Source organism: Bactrocera oleae, chromosome 4, assembly GCF_042242935.1.
Source record: "Bactrocera oleae isolate idBacOlea1 chromosome 4, idBacOlea1, whole genome shotgun sequence".
In the NCBI taxonomy this organism is placed as follows: domain Eukaryota; kingdom Metazoa; phylum Arthropoda; class Insecta; order Diptera; family Tephritidae; genus Bactrocera; species Bactrocera oleae.
The window spans coordinates 61,275,001-61,289,418 of NC_091538.1; the positions used below are offsets into that span (position 1 = coordinate 61,275,001).

At 32.6% G+C, this 14,418-nt stretch overlaps 1 protein-coding gene across 8 annotated transcripts in view; it reads left to right on the forward strand.

Moving 5' to 3' along the window:
• The window catches only part of Dh44-R2 (Diuretic hormone 44 receptor 2), a 63,874-nt gene that overhangs the window by 14,538 nt on the left and 34,918 nt on the right, over positions 1–14,418 (forward strand). For all 8 annotated transcript variants that reach the window (XM_070108881.1, XM_070108876.1, XM_070108875.1 and 5 more), the window contains one exon: positions 4,513–4,610. The gene's annotated coding sequence lies outside the window, so the exon portion shown is untranslated. The remainder of the gene's footprint in view (positions 1–4,512; positions 4,611–14,418) is intronic.

Here is a 14,418-nt window from a genome sequence, read left to right on the forward strand (position 1 = left end):
ATGTGCTTTGATTTTATTAAATTCATTTAGCACATTTTTCACCGTAAATAAAACATGAAAAGTCGCTTTAAGGTTGAGGAAAAAAAAAGATTTGTGGAGTAATCAGATAGGAAAGTAAGGATATGGAATGTATATGTGTATGTATCAATATATATATATATATGTTTGTATGTGTACCACTACATGTACATGTGAGTATCAGTATATGTGTTAATGGGTGTGTGTCACCTTTCTACTTTGCACTTCAACGGAACTTCAACTGCCTGCAATGAAGTTTCCCGTTAACTTTTCATTAATTTTTTTGCGATTTAATAAAACCTTACATAGTTGTTATTGTGATTTTCTTAACTTTGATTACAAACAAGCAAGTGCAAGTTCAGTGCCAGCATTGTAATCATTACAGTAAGTCTATTGTTTTTGCTGGCTTTCATGTTGCCGCTGGCGCTACAGCACAGCCCGGCCACACATACACACACCACTTTGCTACGTACTAAGATACGTCCTAAGCTGCATACTAGTGCTAGGTTGCTTCCTTTACTCCTCTCGCTTCTCTTGTTTCTGCCGTTTGGCTGCTTGCGGTTTTGTTTTGCCCGCAGGATAATGCGCATACAACTTCACTCAAGCGTCCTTACTTATCTCCGACGTTCCTTATTCAGTAGAGGCGTACAATATACTCAACATTTTCTATTGCGAACGCAGCAAGGTGCTCGGCTCGAATTCTTTACGCCTGTTTGTTCTGTTGCAACGAGCATTGTGTGACGACCGACAGCATTTGTATGCGCATATTTTATTCATCTTCGACCGCTTTATTTATATTTTTCTACATATTCACCTTAGATAAATGTGTAATATATACATTGGATTTGATTTGTTGCTTCTTCTTTGAATTTTTGTGCTTATTTCTGCTTTGCTTTGCTTAATTTCAACTATGCTGGGCATTAATAAATGATTTTAATGTTGGTAATTTTCGTGAATATTGCATTTGTTAGCGGGCTTCGTGTCTCTTTCTTCGGCGCTTCAGGTGTACGATCCAATGTACAAGTTCTATAACATACAAATACATATATATGGTACATACCTATATACTTATATACACAATTAAATGCTTTCATACCTAGAGAGCTTTACCAAGATTAAACGGTACTAGCTATAGGCATCTTAATAACTGAAAGCAGTTCGTCTGAGAAATGTATCAGCATTGTAGACAAATGTGTCACTCAGCGTTAGACTGATGACATCAAGGTATGTATTATATTTAATCTTAATGTCCTTGGGTCAGCAATTTTATCTTTAAGAGGTGTTGTCGTCTTACTTTATTTGCATTTATTAAAGTGCGAGTCGTAGGAGCTATAAATTTCTGCAATATTTTTGATATCGCTGCAACCTTTTCAAGCAATGATTTTGAGGTATTTGCGCTCACTTTTTTAACCGGTTCTGTTAACTATGGTATGTGTCAGTTTTCGACTACAATTGACGATTTTTAAATTGACGTTACTCATACGTCATGGTGTCTCCCTAAAGTATTTCAATGAAACTAACGCATTTTTTCGCAAAAATATAAGAACATATAAATTTTTATTTATCTTGTTTAAAAAAAAATTGACTCGAAGAAGTACATATTGCAAGGGTATCTTTTGAAAATTATTACTATTGTAAAATTTGAGCACAAATTTTAAGTCTCTTCATATTAATAAATATAGCAGTTAATAAATATAGGTATAAGTTAGTCCTAAAATAAATTTAGATCTAATTGCAAGCCTTTAAGACTAAGCAAAATATAGCTTATTTGCAATTATCTCTTAGTTGTCTTGCCCACCTGCCTAAAAATAGTTCACTGAATGTTATAAAAAAAATTCAGCTGAAGGATATAATATTTACAATTATTTTCCAGCCAATTCGTTTACAATATACATATCTTCTTGAGAATTCTAAAGTGACTAAAATGCATGTTGGGTATTCACAGACCACTCTCACAACTCACCATTTCTTCAAGCAGAGCTCTATTCGAAGATTAGATGTATAAATAAATATAAATTATTCTACAACAGTCCATAGTATTGAATGATTCATACTATAATATTAAAGGACAGATGTTGATTCAGAAGTTCTGTTAAAAATCTCCCATTTTCCCCATATATTACCGACAGAATTTATTTAATGAAAGGAAACTACTAGATAGTACAAACTAAATTTAATCTATAAAAATAGTTCTGATGTTCTCGAGTTGCTTTCTACAAAAGTTTATAAGTCGACATGTTTATATTTTAATTTAACTTTCACGATAACTATTCGCGAAGAATAAGCATAAAATTGGAAGGTCTTATTTGGATGCTCTCTTTTGTTACAGCTTGGCTATCATCTAGTGAGAGTGAATATTAACTATAATGTATCAAGCGAAAATGCAATAATTTCATAAGAGATATAGCGAGACAGTCTAGGTTAGCATATATCTGATGTTGTTTTTTTTTTTGTTTTTGTAGATGCAGAAAATATCTCTAAAGTAATTTGCAGAAAAGCTGTCGAGTTGACGGTCTTTGCCCGGATAGAAATCTGGGTTTGTTCTGGTTATATAGAACTGAATGTAGTTATCTAGTCTTGTGATTATCTCCTACTAGCCTAAAATGGCTTTATCAAAGGTATGGACTTGTATATAATAATACAAACCTATTAAGATCAAACAATGACGCACTTTGACCCTTAATTTATGCTGAGGGCACATCTAAGAAAACTAGTTAGATGACTATGGATTGTATATATGCTATATACATACTTGTATGTATATGTACTTATATGGTATATTTATATCCAGTAAATGGCAATTGCACAAGCTGCTTGCTTTTTACTTATAATAAGCTGTTTTAGTGCTTTGTATAGCTGTTATACAACAAAGAAGCTGGCAGATGTGCCTTCCTGCCTTGTCGGTATTTATATTTTCACTTTCGTTTTTGACATTTAAAAACACATTGGCATGCGAAATCTTCTATTGTGTCGTTTTTACCTTTGTGTCATCCTGTGGGGATATAGACATATACAATACATACATATGTATATATACACATATCTGTAGAAGTACATATGTCAGTATTGCCTGTATCGAATGCTGTCAATTTTATTTATCCTGCTCTTTGCTCTGCATCTCAATTGATTGTCAAAAGTGCATAGACCAACACATCACTCTCATTAAAATTAATATCATTATGTTTGTTTTGTTTTGACTTTCGATCGACCATTATAAAGCTGCTAGCATATCTCTCATTATCATGTTCTCAGAATACCAACTGGAGCACCAGCTGTATCATATAGTTGTTCGCAAAATTATTGGAGTATATGCAAGTATATGTGAGTATTTACCAAGGTAATACTTGTAAGTTTGTATGTATTGACAGCCATTTCCATAATAAACGTGTCCGATTTACGACAGTTGTCTTTGTCAATAGAACACATCACTGAGCAAATAAAACACAATAAACATTACTTGTTGTTGGTGTTTTTGGAAAATTCATTTGAAATACGGGCTGCTGTTGTTGGTATTGTTATTGGGCACTGTAACTATTTTCTGTGATTCAATGAGCACATGCCTGTATGTTAAATTGACAACTTATTTCATCGGACGCCACTAAAGCTACAACAGTTAGACGACCCTACTATCGCCTGTCTCTTCTATGTGTCATCGACCAAATGAAATTTTAATACATATGTACCTTATATAATAATAAGGTATATATGTAATATTTATATTTGTAGGTAGATTCGATATATTTTGCATTCATGCTAATTCGTTTCTAAAGTTTTTTAACATTAAATTTTATTTTATTTTATATACAATGGTTTCCAAGAAATATCACTGACTATGACAATTCTTATAAAAATTGTGTCAATCATTAGAATTTCTCTCCAATTTGCATAGATGTCGGCTTTTGAATATATATGCCGGCAATTCAAACCAACAAATTATATGCCTCTTTAATTGGTGAACACTAGAGCTGATAAATTTCCCTCTTCACTTGCCACCTCCAGCCAAAATAATGTAAATGCCAATAACTTTGATCTCAATATTCTGTTTGCTTACGGGTATATATATACACATATACATATATATATATATATATTATATATATATGCGCAGCAATTTCTCTCTCCACAATTCCAGAAATCAATAGTGAGAGGTGTTATACATTACACAATACATTTTGTAGTATTGATTGAATGCTCAAAACCTGCCAGACTCATTAAATATTTTATTTAAAATTTTTTAAACACCAAGATAACGGTACAAACTTCGAAGAAATTGTTCAGATTGGACCGCTATAGCATATAGCTGTCATTTAAAGGATCGATCAAAAACAAGTTCTTGTATGGAATTTTTTTATTTCAGACGGGTTTTATAGTTAGCTTCGGTGCAATCGAAGTTAATGTTTTTCTTGTTTTTATTTCCTTTTGTGAAATATAATATTAATATTATTATAATTATGAATTTGAAAATTAATTAAATATTTTATTGTCTATTTGTAGATATATTTATACAAACTGCGTACGTTCACCACAACCTCGACTAATTTTGTTAAATATTCTCTAGCAGAATACTAAGTGAAAAACATTGATAAACTTTGGTAAGTGAATTCGAAATTTTAAATTTACAATTCTAAATTTATAAGTTATAAATTATATTTTAATTATTTTCACTTTTGACTTAAACGATTTATGCTTACTCTCGGATAATTAACCGAGCTTTCTACAGCTTACCAAATTTTTTAAAAAAGGTCCTAACAAGCTTTTAATCGGGCAATAGATCCAAGAACTAAAATCGGAATATCAAATTTATACTTCATTTTATTTGACTGACCACCAACAGCAGTAGCCAAAGTTTTTTCACAGGCTATTTCACAACTGTTGAATATTCTTGTTAAACAATGAACTCTTCTGTATAGAAAATTTACATGTGTCATATTAAGATTTTAATAATTTGCGAGAGAAATATTATATTTCAGACAATTTTTTAGTCAGTTGAAGCTCAAAGTTCCGCCAAAAAGTTAAACAATTTTACGTTATCTCTTAGTAATTTCCCCCTTGCATTTGTATACCATAAAAATAATAACTTACAAAATTATTCCCCTCTTTCTTAATAAATGTATAAATATTTACATTGACCTTAAAATGTAACTGTAATTGTTTTCACTACGCGCCATCTGGCGCACGCAAGCAAACACTCGTAATAATTGTGGCTACAAATATAATGACCCGCCATGAATATATTTGTATTTACTGTAGTCTGAATGCAATTTCTTAATTTTCATGGTGGGCATATTAATATATGTACATAAATTAGAAACAAACAGCTTCTGCATTCCGGAATTGGAGATTGTCAGAGCGTTAAGATGGCTTTATGTGTCAACGACTTCTTGATTCAACATTGTATTTCAAAAAAATTGAAATTATTAAAGTTATTGTTGTGATTCGTAAGTTCCAAGTTATAAAAAAAAAAATATTTCAAAGATAGTACGATTCGCATAAGAATAGGGACAGGCGAATAAGTATAGGCAAGTTACTATGAGGTTATACAAAACCACACTGACTTAGGCTTACTTAAACCTTGTAAATTTAAGAAATAAAGAAAAAAAGTTCTAATAAATTATTTCATCACACCTAGGAAATAATGTCATTGTTGTTTAACATCAGCGATTTATTTTTTACTACTGATAGAGATTTTGTTGAGGAAACATAGTTACCTTGCCACTCTTGCTAATAACTCTCATCCCTAAACTGAGATAGTATATTTTCACAAGCTTATCTTGAGGCGAATTTTTCACAAGCAACATTTTTCGTCCTATGCAAGAGCAGGTAATAATCAGTTGATGACAGGTTCGGACTATAAGATGGATGCTTAGAAACCTCCTAAACAAGCTCCAAGAACTTCTGGCGAGCCACTATCAATGTATGTAGCCTGGCGTTGTTCTAATGGAACTGATGGATCAGACAATTCCACCAAACTCCTCGCAAAACCTTCTTGAATGTCAATCCTCACTTGGCGACGTTTTGCGCCGTCTCACCGCGACAGTTTTGGCTTGCGGTTCTCAGAAATTACCCCCATTTTTTTTAACGGTAACCATCCGCTTTAGAAATTGATAGATTTTTTTGCGATTCGCATGTGGAAATCCGTAGAGTATTCTTATTCAGTACATACCAAATTAATGGTTTTGAGTTAAATTATAGAGATGTTTTTACAAAAAGATTAAGAGAAAGACAGATGGATATAGAGATGGAGATAGTTATCCATAGCAAGAACATATATTTTATCTAACCTTGACCGAAGCCGAAGGGAGTGAAAAACACCTTTGGGTAAGAATCCATAGCACAAAAACACAAACAAGCACATCCTACTAATGCGAAGACCAATAAAGTCTCCACTCATATTCTTCTCAAAATTGTATCCAATGTCAGGGCTTAAAGCATTTACAATTGTGCAAAGAGTAATATGAATCCCGATTACTTTATAATTCGGAATAAACAATTGCAAATTATATACACAAACTTTTCAACAAAATTTTAAATCAAACATTTTGAAACAAAATATACACGTACATGTATGTATATCGACAAATGATCTTATAAACGTGTATATGTACATATACGAGTATACAAACACATATGTACATATATCATGTGCCATAATGAAATTCAGCCCGAATTGTTTATTGGCAAGGGGCATCTGCACTTGCGAGTTATTTTATGCACTTCAATGCAAATTAAATTCGTTCGAATTTTAAATAACAAATATAAGTGCGTATGTATGTATGCATTAATGTAGTGCTTGACTTTGTTGCAATTCACATTTCGGCTACAATTGTTGCGAAACAAATATTTATCTGCACGCGCAAGACACAAGCACACTAACACATTCATACATGCAACTGGAAGAGTTCTTAAGGAAATTGTTTGTTGTATTTATTTTCGTATGCCAGCGTCAAAGTGCTTCTCCCGTATAAATATTAACCTCATTAATTTTCTTTATTTATTTTTGTTAATTTAATTTGCTTTCGTTTTTTCTTTGATTATCTGACGGCAAGGAATTTATAAACCGATTGACGGATATCGGAAATCGGGTCTCACAATTGCATTTGTAGCAAAGACTAAATTTTGAAGCAGCCTGTTAGTAATTCAGGTACAGTACATATATTTTCTGAAAATGTTAAGTTTTTTAAGTTGTAGGTAAATAGCTGTCAACTCATATTTAGTCGAATATAACCTCAAAGCCAAGAACGAGCACAAATTGACAAGCTTCTTTACTTATAATCCTTAACCTAAATCTTTTGTTGGCATTTATAGTTCAGTTACAAAATATTTTAGTTCTGCTACACTCTCAACAAAATTTAGTAACAAAGATTAAAACATTAATGGATACCAATCTTTACGGAACTATCTTCATCTGCGAGGCTTCCGCTTACTTGGTTGAAATCAAAGAAAATACTTTTTAAAAAAGCTAAACGACATACATATAGTGAAAAAGCTTTTGTTGTGGTTATTTTTTCGAAATTAATAAAATTATGATGTATTATTATCGCAGGTTTTAAGGAATATCTCAATATCGATTTGAAAGAGCTTAATTTAATTCATTGAAAAGTCAGATCAGCATCTTATTTAAGCTTTTCTATAGTCTAGAAACTGAATGGACTAAGAATGAGAAATTCATAACGCCCACACTCTACTTGGCTTAAGGCTTTTTGCTTTCTTTACCGTAAATAATTTTGACGAATGTCGCCGATTTGTCAGTTACCTAGGCATCTGGTGTGAAAGCAAGTTTTTATTACCGTCATTCTGATTGCTTTATCGGAAGTATATTTCCAACAAATTTTACCTGTAATTTGAGATTTGCGTCTAAAAGTTATCCGACATATGCCAGAGATTAAAGGGTTTTTTTCGGCATGTGGTTTTCAATAAGAAATGAGACGCATATAATTTAATGTTATAGCCAAGAATTAAGCTTAATAATCCATACAAGTTTATCATTATGTTTTAAAATAATTTAGTGCAAATGACCGCCGCGACTGGCTCGAATAAATACCAAGCGAGAGGCCCACTTTTCAAAAAAATATTCCTTCTATAAATTGATTGTTTAGTTGCTGTATGTTATCTATAGCGTTCCCCATTCCATATTATAACCGGCTTCATTTTTAAAGAAATACTTGTATAGACCAATGATTTTCTCTGTCCATCAACCAAAAGTTAGCTTCATCGTTGAACAAAATATCTTGTGTAAACCGGAATCGGTGGACATCTCGTTTTAGGCGTCATAGCGTCTTCGGTACGCATGTATGGCGTCTCTGAGCTTTATCTACTAGAGTGAACGTGGTGCGATAAAGAGAAAAAAATACGTGTTTGAACTAAGACTCGAACTAAGATTAAATTAAACAGGTATTGGCTCGAAAAAAAACAAATAAAGTGGAAATTGTATTATTAGCAGACCCTTAAGTCAAAAGCAATGCCGTCTATAATACGACTATTCCAAACATACATATATACATACACATACACATACCTGCATACATATGGTACATTAACAAAAATAAATCGAATTTTCGCTTATTTCCATTTATCTTCTTCAACAATGGACTCGTTTTAATTTCGATCATATTTTTCGAAATATCGCTGCCAATTTTTAATTGATTTATTTGCGTTGCTTTGTATGTGTGTATATAAAGTTATTTGTATTTGAAATAAGTTCAGTGAATGCTAATTTAAAAGGGATAGAAGATTTTATTTTTTCCTTATTTAAATATTTATTTTTTTTAAAGATATTGTTATAAATAACCCGAATTTGAAACAGTGAGTTTTTAAAAAGTAAATCTACCGCAAAGTTTTTGAGAAGAGGAAAGTAGGCAGAGTTTAGTCTTACACAAATATTTATACAAAAAAAAAAAAACCTAGGTGAATTTAATTATTTCAAACATGAAAATTTTCCATAACGCTCGCAGATAAAGCCCATTGAATTTTAACTTTAAGTCTACACATTTATGCTTGCTACTTTTTCGTTACTTACTTTATTACTCGAGCACATTTCTAGCATCTTAAATTTAACTACTCTCACACACATGTAGTAAATATTTTGGTAGATGTGGCGCTCAAATGTTGCCTTACGGCGTCGGCACTTGCTGTTTATGTATGTATGTATGTACTATATATATATGTATGTAAATTTTATTATAATTTATGCTTGTTTACATGCTTTATCTTCCACATTGCCGAATTGTTTCTGCATATCTTAAAATGTCTGCTTGTGTTTTTGTGCGTTCGTTAGCAAATATAAAAGAAGACAGCAAAAAACTTTTGCTGTTTATCTCGTTTATCTTTCATGAGTGTCGCAATGCCAAAGAGCAGCTCATCATTTTGCGATTATGCTTATAAATTTTTATATAATGTATAAATATGCATATTTACCTGGAAGCAAATCTACATGATGTGCTTTTTGCTGATCATATCCAAGTTTAATGATTAAATATTAATGCTAAGAATTTTGAAGATTTTCTGTTTCAATGACTGTTAGCGCTCTGTATGCGTTTAAATGAGGCGCCAATCATACAACTTGTATGTCGAGCGTCGTTAATGATTCATTGAGTTTCACCCTCGTTTGTCTGTTTTTTAATATGCGGAACTGTATTTGTTCAAGTATTTAGGTTGGTAAAAGTGTTGAGTTAGCCTTAGGCCTTTTGTGGTGCATCCTCGACCTCATTCCAAAAAGAAGGCGATATGAGAAGTTCTGATAGTCTTCAAAAATCAGAATTTTACCCGGCCAGGTCCATATAAGGTGAGCGTACATCGAATCGATAAAAAACTTGTTTGTACATTGCTATACCATATTTTATGTTCTTTTGAAATATGAGCCTTTGTTAATGACGATAACTTCGAAAAAGTTAAAGAAAACGTGCATGCAAATCATCGTTTTCAACATCTCTTATGATTCGACACAACAAAATTTGGTTAATGTTTTTGGTTAATTTGTTCTGAATCTTTTGTCAAAAAAAAAAACATCGAATAGAGGTTGTAAGAAAGATGTTTGATAACGTAGCTGAGGACCCTACATTCACCAAACGCAACAACTGACGAGATGTTGGTTTATGAATATGACGTCGACTGTCCAACAATCTAGGGAATGGTATTAATTTAATATTAGATCTAGGTTAAAAACTGGGTCGGTGAATCATATGGAAAGAATTGTTAGAGCACTCCAGCCATAGTCTAATCAAGGATGCCAAATTTCCTATGATATCCAAAAACCCAATTTGTGAGATCAGCAAACAAATAAATTTTCTGGCGCACGCTTGCTAAGCTGTTGTGAGTGCCGCCTCTTGATTCGTATTTATAAAGCTCTAAACATCCTTCAGTACCACTGCTTTGTGTTAACTAGACTTTCCCTATACATAAAACAAGACAAATTCGACGTAAATGTAAGAATAGTTGCAGACATAGAATCTTCAAATAATTTCCATTGTTTGCGATCAATTTTCAGCTCAGACTCAGGAACGTTCAAAGATAAAATTTAACAGATAAAAAATTTGGTAAACTTATTTGAAAACATTTGATATTCTTATACCTGCAACCTATTACGTATACGAGAGAAATCACTAGCACTTTAGTCCTCCACATAATCAGTGTTTTCAGTTCCTCACTTCCTTGGTGGTCATTGTCGCTATGTACGAAAAAAAATCGAACGTGCGAAAACGCACATCGCCTATATATTTAAGAGATCTTCTACTAATGCAGAAGCATTAACCGGCTTTACTACAATGAAGACAATTGTATTCCTTAACAGGTAATGAAGCATAAAATTCGGACGAAGTCGAATACTATAGAACGGAAATTGCTGTGGTTATCTTCAATTTGATGGAATTTGAAAAGTGACAAATCGATCAAACTACTGGCATAACTGCTAGCCAGCGCTTATACCACATTAATAATTTGTTCACATACTCAGTTACTCTCATACTTTGAAATCTCTTGATAATTTTGTTATAGCATTTCCATGTGACAAGTTTGACAATCATAGCGATCTGAGAAGTGGCCAATTTAAGACAGTTAATAAAGGTCCTTCTTTTTTAAAGAGTAATATTCAAAGCTTATTACGTTCTGGTGTTTCAATATATACTAGGACGGGGAATATATATTTGATATATAACTTTATTTGTGCGGTTTGCAAAGATTTTGCGTAACTCTATTATTAATCCATTGTTCTAACATTCCGAATAAGCCTTAGAAAGCTACTGTCGCCTCTTTCAGTATATAGTATGTTATTCATTTGAAGCGTAAACAACAATATTTTTATGTATGTCAAACTTTGTGCTAGAGAAAATCTTTTCTCGAGGAGTTCTTCTTCATTACGTTAATATAAAAAAAACCTCAGCCGAAAGTCATCGTATTTTGATGATGAAAAATGGATCCGTACGACAACTCTAAATGCGAAATTCATATGCAAAACCTGGCCAGCTAGCCAAATTAATGGCAAATCCCAATATCCACGACACCAAAGTAATGCTCTGTATTTGGTGGGATCAAAAGGGCGTGCTATAAACATTAATGAGGAACGCCAACAACAAACAACTCATCAAAATGAAACGAGCGATTGCGCTGAAAACCGCACGCAACTAGACAATAGACGAGAAAATAATTTTCCATCATGACAATGCTCGACCTCATATTGCAAGGCCGGCTATGGTAAAAACTATTTGGGAAAATGTGGCTGGGAAGCTTTGCTTCCCCCGTCCTACCCCCTGTTCCTTCTGACCCCAATTTGTTCCGGTTGATGGAGAACGCTCTCACTGGAGATAAGTACTTGAGATAAGTACTTGAGTAATACTCGGGTAGAAAGGCAAGTCACGCTCAAGTAAACTCATGTCATGGGGTTAAATAAGTTACTTGTGTCGCTATGCCACTTTGCTAACCGCCACCCACCGTACGACGCGCTCCCACTCATGGCTGTGCTCTAATCTGCTCTGACCGAGTCTTCAGTCGGTCAATAACTTAGTGAAAAAGCTGTCGTTTAGCAGCTTGCTGTGGCGCAGATGTATGTAAATAACACTTAATCACTTAATAAATTTAATAGTACAAGTGTCATCATTACCAACGGGCGCAGCAACAACAACAACAACAACAATAAAACAGCAAGTGTAGCAGGTAATAAAAGCAACACTGATTTGAATATCTCATGTATACATACATACATAAATTTATAAAAGTTATATGCCGGCAAGCTTTTGGTTGTTGTTGTTGTTGCTTTGGACACTTTTCTTCGTTTATTTTGTCTGCTTTCTACAAGTAAAATGCATGAAGTGCTTATCATCACACTTTAAATTACATGTAATTCAATTTGACGAATGCAAACAAAGTCTTGAGCACACACACACACACTCGTGTATATAGGTACACTTAGTAGGGTGGGCCAAAGAAGCTTTTTAATTTTTTTTCCTTAAATAGCAGGAAAATATTTAAAAAATACTTTCTCAACTACGTTTTTATAAAATGTCTTTTTGCTGTTTTTTTTCAATCGTGCTGAATAAAAGCCCAAATAAAAAAACATGAAGTAAAAAAAAATAATTAAAAAACTTTGACTTTTGTTGCACCGACACTATGAAACACTTCACCCATACAAACGTTTCCACACAAGAACATGCTCGTGATCGGTCAGGTTATATGGCAGCTATATGCTATAGTGGTTCGCTCTGATGAATTTCTTCGGAGATTGTACCGTTGCCTCGGATAATAATCCACCCCAAATTTCATAAAGATATCTTGTCAAATAAAAAAAATTTCCATACAAGAATTGTATTTTGATCGTTCAGTTTGTATGACAGCTATATGCTAAAGTAGTCCGATATCGGAGGTGCCGACAAATACTCAGCTTCCTGGAGAGAAAAGGACGTGTGGAATATTTCAGAATGATATTTCGAAAACCGTCATGCTGATAATTTCTATATATATTTTATTGGGGCTCCGAAGTTTCTGGGTATTACAAACTTTGCGGCAAACTTAATGTACCCTGTTCAGAGTAGAATAAGACTTTTTATAATGTAGATGCATTATTTCTGAATTTTTTTTTTTTTAATTAGCTTAGACGAACAAGGTTGAACTTTAACCTCGAATAATATTGGCGCGAGTCGAAAAAGCAGAAAATTATCGTATATCGAACCTTTTTATAGATCATGAAATACTCTATAAGAATAAGTTTTCATTTTATTACACAATACATTTTTCAAATGAATTAAACATTAAAAGAAAATAAGAAATTATTCCTGTGTTATTTATGGTATATGGGAAATCAAAATCATATCGCCCCACCTGTTGAATATTAGCATTAAGAGTTAAAATTTTACCACAATTTTTTATTCGTAATTTTTAATGATATTTTCACGATCTCTAAAGCATGCAGAATAAACGATTTTTTTTTTGGCCCACCCTAACACACACTTACATTATTCGCATTGTTTACAATTGGGGGCGTTCTGTTGTGTAAATATTCAAGTAAGTAAATAACTACAACAATGTAATTGTATAGTAATACAACTAAGTTATATTTGTAAGTGGCAATATTGGCACTCGAAAATGGAACTGATAAATGATGGACCCAAAGCCTTTGATCGTTGGCGAATTAATATACTTGTAAACACTACGCGTGCATGTATATAATTACATATGATTACCAACTACTTAGCAGCAAGTAGTAATTTGTAGTAGCGAAAATTCCTGAGTATAAATTATTTGTAAAACAAAAGTAGGCGAAAATTATCAGTGAGATTTAAGTGTTAATTCCACATATTTATGTAATTGTTGCCAGTCATTTCGGTACTTGAAAGTAGCTCATGTAATTACAAATACATACTAACAACTGTCATTTAATATTTAGCGTCTCAAGACAAAAAAACAAAAAAAGATTGTAGAAAGCACATACTTGTATTATTTATTATTATCAAAGAGACAGACTGCAGACTGTAATTCCTTATACTATAGCTAATAAAATAATTTTATAAACATTTTAGTGTAATCATTTTTGGTCTTAATTAACTTAAACTCTTTTCACTTATCAGAAATTGTTTAAAAATAGTTATGGTAAATTTATAAAAAAAAATTATAAATATACAATGAATGAATAAAACGATTCATTGAGAGTTTTAATTTTATTAGACATAATAACGCTGTCTTAATATAAAATCGCTGACACTTGCTATTTTGAGATAAGCACACACTACGATTCCGCTGTCTGCTGTTTTGACGATTTCTCGCATTCCAACGGGTATTTTGCTAATAATATTCGATGTAGTTTATCGATGAAAATTTAGACTTTTAAGTATTTAAAAATTGCGCAATGGGCTTTCTATGTTAAATGCCTAATTGTGTCGTTAGACCTCCGCACTACCTCCAGACAAATTATTAATT